We start from the raw sequence: 8105 nt of genomic DNA on the forward strand, positions 1-8105 counted from the left end.
CACCATCACATGTGCTCCACTAATTCTTGCAATACATGACTGAGTCTGAAGGAGTTTTACCCAGTGTGGTCACTCCTCTGGGAAAAATCACAAATTAAAAATCCATCCAAGTACGGCAGGTTTAAAAACCAAAACATACGCACACCCCAAACAACTTAAACCTACTTCTTTACAAGAGAAAAAGTTGTATTGATTGCACATCCATAATTGCCACATACCAGCCTAACCTGGAGCAGATGTAGAAATCAAACAACTTCAGCCTGTATTAAAGGATTTTATGTTGAAAGAAAACCACCCTAAAACCATCGCACCAACTCCCTGGAAACTTTACTGAGTGATGCCCGCCCTGCTGTTAGGGAGGACTCTCATGTCTTGTTTGGAAAACCAGAAGTACTAGTATTTAGTTTTGAAGTCTGCTCTTTCTGTTCCAGACCTGCAGGTACCTAGAGGTGTGTACTTTGGGATGGCTGTGGAGAAGCCAACAATCAGCCCAAGTGAAAATCCCTTCTCTTCACTTTTTATGGATCATCATTGCTTTAACTTCAACCCATGAACTCACATCACTATCAGGTATCCTTCCTAAACATTCAAGTGCAAATCTAGTTGACAGTATCAATGTTAAACAGCCACGCATCTAACATTGAGATGAAGTAGTGAACTGCAAAAGAACACCAGCTTATTGTCCCGAAGTTAAAGTTAGCTATTGCTAAATTAAATTTTCCACACACACAATGTGTATTCACCCTTAACAGCTCACTGTACCATCATACGAACCCAAGATCAAGCTGTATGCTAGCACTGCACCTCGTCTAGACCCAGAGGCTTTCAACTCCTCAAGGCACAACAGCCTCGCTCAAGCACCAGATGCCTTCTGTTCCTGAATCCTGAAACTGTGAGAAAGCCTTTGAGACTGCAAGAAATTAAGGAATTCCTATTTTAAATACAGAAAGTAGTATTATGGTTTCTAAAACTAAAAATTAGTATGCTTGCTTGCCATCTCCTTCTAAAAAAATGTACTTGTATTTTGGCAGGTTACCATTAAATAAATTTTAAAAACCACAGTATAAATTGACCAGTTATAATGTTGATTTTGCCAGAAGTGAGAAAAAATGCTGCTGAAATTAATGATCCTTGATTAATTTTTTTTTTTTTTTGTTACAACCTTGCTCTTTTTCCTGTGCCATTCATGTATGGTTTTGCTGAACACTCTCACTTGCCCTGGAAAGGTTTTTTATTTTCCTTTTCTGATTTGTCACCTTTTCCTCCATGCTGTTTTATGTTTTCTGCCTGTCATCAAGAAGCTTAGAGATGTACTGAAAGAAAGAACAAGATAGGAATGATCTTGTGTGTCAAGCCCAGTCTCTTTCAACGAGACACAATCCATATAAGATTGTATTGATACATTTATCAGGCTGTTTTAATGAGATAAATGCAATGTAAAAGGCTTTTAAGATCTATTCCAAAGCTAGGAAGAATGCTCATGTTCTGATGTTGTCAAACACTAGGACAACACAGCTGTGCCTCAGAGCCATCCAGCCAAATCTATCCACAGTTCACTCAAAGTTTGGTTACAGAGGCGAGAATATTGAGTTAATATTAAGCCAGATAAAAGAAGTTTCAATAAGCTAGAAAGCATATAAGATATGGCACATCTGTCCTTTTAAAGGCACCTGCTGAAAGTTACCACTGTACAAGTGTATTATTGGATATTCCACCTTAATTCCCCATGGAAAAGGAAACAGTTTCCTTAAGCTAATTAATTTTCTTTCCTTTATCGCTTCAAACCAAACCTACCTCATCGCATCCACTTAAGAACATCACAGCTCATTTGATTAACAGCTTCTTTGCAGAAGCACAGCAGCAAAGCTGAGCTACCAATACGGAGTGTAATACTTTAACTCACATTACTCAGTTTCTTGGAATCTGCTCATATTAGCGAATTTATCCCCACCTCAAATACCACCAGCAGTCAGTGCTCAAGCTGAAACCCAATACAGTGCACAAAAGCTGCAGCTGCCAGCAACTCTCTCTTCAACAGGTATACGCTGACACTGCGGAACTGGGACCGCTGCTCCGCAGGGGACTTTTCCTCAGCGACGTCTAAATCAAATTTTCCAATACCTTTGCCAGGCTGCACACTGACACATCCTCAAGCGTAAACTCCGGCCCTCTGCACATTTCTCACCACCCTTTCTACAGCTCTCATCCCACACGGCACCATGGTATACCCGGTACCCTCATCCCATGTTCATCCCTCATCCCGGCACTGCCACTGCTGCACAGCGCCTTGGGGTACACAGCATCCCTGAACGCAGAGCGAAGCTCCTGTGTTCAGCATCCCACAGCACAGGAGAGGGAATTCACACCCTAAACCACACAGAACTCCCCAGTTCCTCACACCACCAGGTTTTCCTACACGCAGTCACAGACTCCTGACAGCAACAGGACTTCCATAGGGCCCCACAATCCCGGCAGCCCAGCCTACACAGTCTATACTGCCCAGTGCTTCTGTTGCTGCTCGACCTTGCCCAACCATCCAAGGCTACACTACCCCCGAAGCCTCTCTCCCTCCTTTCCCCACGGGGTCCTCCAGCTCGTTGTGTCCTGTGCCACCAGCCATGCTGGTCCAAGAGGGAGACAACTGCCTGAATTAAGCTCCCCCTCATCTGCTTTGGCACATGGCAGATGGCACCAATATGACGTGAAGCTGCATGACCCAAACAGTAGTAGCACCAAGGAGGAAAGAAGGTAGGAGAGAGAGGACTGGAAGAGAAAGGAGCTTTCACATGGGCCATGAGTGACCTTGAATTGGACTCGGGTTACACTGGCCTCAGGCAACAGATTTTCTGTCCACAAAATCCAGAAACACGGAATCTTTCCCATTGCCTGTCACAACTTAGATGTTCCTATCTACACTCATCCCTCTTCCTTCTCTGCCTTAACTCTGGGCATGAGAGATCGGCACGAACACACCAAGACTGCCCATAACTCCTAAGGGGAACACAGTCCTTAAAAGACCCATTTCTCCAAAACGTCTGGATAAAAACTCTTCCCATTGCTTCCTTCACAAACAAGAAACAATGAAACCACCACCTGGAGACGATTCTCTGTCAGCACACTGCAGCACAAAGTCCATCTTTCCAAAGTAGCATCACCAGAGCTACTCAAAGGTGTAACTTGAGGAAAAGCCACCTTTTTACTTGGCAAAAGTAGAAAGAATCTCCTGCCCACAGACAAATAAACAGAGAGCTTTTCCTGAAACATGTAAGCACCAGTGACATTTGGAGCAGGTGGGCTATCGTCACATCTCTGCAGTACGGAGAAAGACCAAACAATTGTTTCAACCAGCAGCTGCGTTTACTGCATTATCAGACCTGGACATATGTAAGCTTACTGCTATCAATTTAAAAAATTAAGTCTTTTTGAATTCAAGCATGGCAGACCTGCACTTCTATAAAAATCCTACATTTTCTGAAAATGTCAACAAAAACTAGTATGAGCAATAGTAAAGTATAATGTAAATTGCTGAAGAAAACGAAGGTGGTCTCCCAGGGATTGCCACATTTGAAAAGCAAGCTGCATTCGAAGAACCAATGAACAACCATCACAGGCAAATAAGCTCAGCAAAGACTTTCTGATCTGCTGAACACCAAGAAAGAAAACACTGAATTTAAAGAGGAAAAACCTCAAACTAATACATTCTAACATGCCAGTGGAGAAAAAAAATTGCCATCTATTATCCAGTTACGACTACACTTACTCCCTAAGTCATCAGAGCATAGATAGACCATGCTCCCTGGATATTAAAGCTGGCCCTACACACCACTCCACCAAAGTTAAACTCTCTTAAGATTGAATTAAGCTTGTTTTATGGAAGATTTGAAAAATCAGTGTAACAAGAGAGCACCAATGCTCCCTTTACATTGGTGCTATTGGTCCAGGGGTGTATGTGAATCCATGGCAAACATGATTTGGACCATCAGTTGCTGCACCCTTCACTACTGATTAACGAGAGTAAATAAGGACAACGGAAGAGCTCTCAGTTGTTTCAGTTCCTGTTACTCATGCAATTTCTACCATGCATGTATTTTTGATCACTCAGATTAAAAAGAGTGAGCAGTCTTTAGACTGCAGTAAAAAAAGAAAAAGTAAAGCACCAAACAGTTTTTAGACTATTTTTCCTTCAATCTCTTTTCTATTGCCACTAAAACTTAGAAAGATAGGAGCGTCTCCTCTGCACGCTTTCTAGGAACACAGCGGAACCAGCATCACAAGACCACTTAATCTTCTCTCAAAAAGGTCATCTATTCAACTACACCAAGAATCATTTGATAACAGATCATCTTCCTTTAACAAATCATCTTCCTCAACAGAAGAAACTATGCAAATTATCACAGAATAACTCAGGTTGTAAGGGACCTCCTCCAGCACAAAGCAGGGTCAGCTAGGAGATCAGACCAGGTTGCCCACGGCTTTATCCACTTTGACCCCCAAAAGTTCCGATGCTGGAGATTACATAACCCCTGTGGGCAACCCGTTCCAATGCTCGACCGTCCTTACGCAGAGGGCAGCTCTCCCGCGTCCAGCCAGAATCCCTTCTGTTCCAATTTATGCCCTTTGTCTCCTGTGGTCCCACCAAGTACCCCTGTGAAAAGCCTGGCTCCATTTTCCTGATAACGGTCCGACAGATATTGGAGGCTAGGATTAAAGCCCGCTCAAGCCTTCTCTTCTCTAGGCTAAACAAGCCCAGGCCAGGCAGAATGCACGTTAACACAGGGATGATGAAATACTGGAACTTACTCGGGGACATCATATATCATCAGTCATTTACCTTAAACACACTGTACATCTTTCTGAGAAATTCCAGTTTAGTGGTCAATCTTTCTCCATTTGAAAACTGATGAAATTTCCAATTGAGGAGCAAACTCATGCATTCAGAGACTGAAAGAAAGAAGTGCTTCTCTTAGGTATCTTTGCTATCATCTTCACAGTAGCTGACTGATCCATGGAGATTAACAACCTGAAAATTACTGCTCCAGGCCAATCAGAAATTATTGATTTCAACACAGACCTTCACCCAGTAATTGCTATGGGCTGCGCTGTGCAAGAAATTACATTATTCTAAATATGCTTTCAGATATAAAAATAATTAAGTCTAGATATGTGAACAGTGGAGGGATGGAAAGGGAGAAAGGGGAAGAGTAACAAGGCACAGACTGTTTCCTTCTGAAAAATGCGGAAAGTGAATTGATTTCCCCCTTCTCGGACTTTTTATTCCTCTACTCCAACTTCATTAAAAGAAATTAATGCAGGAATTATGCCAACCTGAAGCATATTTTTTTGGTTACTGATGTCAGCAAGTACAAGGCCACCAGTAAACAAAACACACGGGGAGGACTCCAGCAAAGCTTTCACTGTGCCTACAGCTTGATGCTCAACCTATCTGCAACCTGACAGCCCAACAGAGTCACAAAGAGTCGGCAGAGATGATTTTCAGATATATAGACATATATTATATTACATATAATTGGATAGGAAGACATAATGTTTTGTTGTTCAGCAATAGTCACAATGCTACACATCTCGCATTTTTTTCCACAGTATTCTTGCTGCAATCCAAAAACTGAATTCAAGTTTACCAGGCTGAAGTCACATCCCTCTTCCCCAGGATGAGCCCAAGACTGCTCAGTTTTAAAGCAGCAGAGGAGGCAATGGGGGACGGGAGGGGGGGAACTGCTGCACCACATTTTTCTTTACCTTCTAGGCACAGTAACATAACATTTAATGTCCAAGAAACAGCAGAATATAAGATATTTCTATCTATCCGTCTCTATCATGACAGCTGTTTCAGGTTAAGAGAAAATTAGGACCTGATTTTTAAGTTACAGAAGCAAAGATGTCATACTACAGTTATAACCCTTTTTTCTCTACTAAATCATTACTCAAAAATTAACCAGGTTTGTTCATGAACTCAGCAGCAAAATAATATTCAGTATTAATTTTTATTCTAAATAGAACATCTATCAAAAACTGCAGTTTAATCCTTGTAACTTTTCTTGTGGTTCACAACTGAAGTTTGGCACATTTGAGAACAATCACTGTTGTATGTTTGTTAGAAGTAGCCAGTTGTGCAAGTAACAGCCCTGAATTAGATAGCACAAAGGTAGTCACCCCTAAAAACATAACCCTACGTACCATGGTGCAGTGATAAATGCAAGAGGACCTAGATAACGTTGCTATCTTGCATTATATTACCCCATAATTTTAGGTTTAGCCACAGCATTCCTCTATTATTGACTGGCAGCATTCAAAGTATGGAATATTTTCTCCAACATGCTTTATGATCCACAAGCTTTTCATGTGTGTAAGCAAGGCTTGTTATAACCTCACCTCCAAATGATTGGCCTCCAATCTTTGCTTGAGCTCCAAATTTCCAAAATACGCCTAAAAAAAAAAAACGTCACCGAAACTTTTCCTATGGTATCTACCTAACCATCTTACACTTCCAAACCCACATTTCCCATCCTGCTTTGCCTCCTTTTTTAATGCCCCTGCAACACACAACAGCCCTGCTTCCAGCAACATGGGTACGTAAGTACACAAATTGGTCATGTACAAATATCAATATCAAAACTGCCTGTGATGCTACGATATTTAGGAGTTTTAAAACTGAAAGAAACAGATGTTACCAGTTAGTATATATTAAAATCCTTACACAAAACATACTCAACACCACCACTAACTAGACAATCCTATTATTAATGACAGAGACAAAAGAAACCCCAACAGAGAGAACTGCAGAAAGTTGTTACCATTTGCATTTTTCTAAAGAACTGAACAGACTCAGATGTTAAATATATTTCAAATCATCTACCAATCAACTTGCAATCTTTTAGGGAGGAACGTGAAACAATAATTAGGACCCCAGTTGGAAAATAGTTAAATAGTCCAAAAGTAAGCCAAAATGTCATTGTATTTTAAATTAGATTATGTTTTTCACCAATAATGACATTACATACAGTAATTTCTCTAATTCTATGCGCAGATATGTGAAATGCCTTTTTTGCTGCTGCTGAAAGAAAACTTAAAGTCACCACACACAAACACAGAAAGCATTGCTTAACCACAACTCCTCCCAGAAAAAAAGAAATCAAAAAAGTACCAACTTGAGAAGTTGGTACTGCCATCAGTAGAGAATCAACTTGAGAAGTTGATTCAGCAATCAGATTTAACTTTCAAGCAACAGTTCTGCAACTGATTCCTATTCCTCTTCAACCATTTACCTGGGCTGTGTTCCCGTTTGACTGCAATACAATGTATACGCCACAAATCCAACTCCAAAACACACATTTACACTGGAAGTGATTGACTTCAAATGAGAACGAACAGCTGAAGCATTACAGCCCGCCTTAGACAGACAGTTAAATCTGAACTGCAGAACAGTGTCTTTGGGACTTAATGACTTCAGAAAGCTCTCTCATATTAATAAAATGCAACGTACACTCCTTGCTACTATAAATTTTTGAAGGTTTTGTTTTTAAAGCTAAGAAGTGACAACGGCTATACATATCATCTTTTGTAGAATCACACCAGAAACTGGCAACTCAAAGGAAAAAACTAGACGGCTACAGCAGATCACTGAGCACAGGCACTTGCTAGTTTTACTCCAAGGAAGCGTGAACCTTTCGTTTTCTACGTGACAAAGTGATTCAACCACGTCAGGTTAACTTCAGTCCTCGCACAACCTTCTGGCAAGACAGCAACAGAGTAAGAACATCAAAACCACTGGAAGCAGAAAGCGTACTCCAGCACACCTCCTTTCGCACTAGGCAAACCACCTCCTTGCAGTTTGCGCTGTGGGAGCTCATCCCCTCCACCTCTCCTCCCCGCGACACCAAGCCACGGCAAAGCAAGGCAGCAGCACCGCGGGGCGCCAGGCTCGGTGCCGAGAAGTCCCGGTGCCTCGGACCATCACGACGGCGAAGCCTCGGGCAGGTTTGAGCCGGGACAGCTCTCACGGGAAGAGCCGCTTGCTGCCGCAGGCTGGGTGCGCCGGTGCTCCTGCTCCTCGCCTCCCCGTTACCCACCGGAGGGAACGGCTCCCC

The 8105-nt window shown here is 42.1% G+C and overlaps 1 protein-coding gene across 1 annotated transcript in view; it reads right to left on the bottom strand.

Annotated features, from left to right (window-relative positions):
• NUTF2 (nuclear transport factor 2) overlaps window positions 1-5826 on the bottom strand; it is a 24295-nt gene extending 18469 nt beyond the window's left edge. The window contains exon 1 of the mRNA XM_009580067.1: window positions 5758-5826. The gene's annotated coding sequence lies outside the window, so the exon portion shown is untranslated. The remainder of the gene's footprint in view (window positions 1-5757) is intronic.
• Window positions 5827-8105: the final 2279 nt, after the last annotated feature.

Source organism: Fulmarus glacialis, unplaced genomic scaffold, assembly GCF_000690835.1.
Source record: "Fulmarus glacialis isolate BGI_N327 unplaced genomic scaffold, ASM69083v1 scaffold4496, whole genome shotgun sequence".
Lineage (NCBI taxonomy): Eukaryota > Metazoa > Chordata > Aves > Procellariiformes > Procellariidae > Fulmarus > Fulmarus glacialis.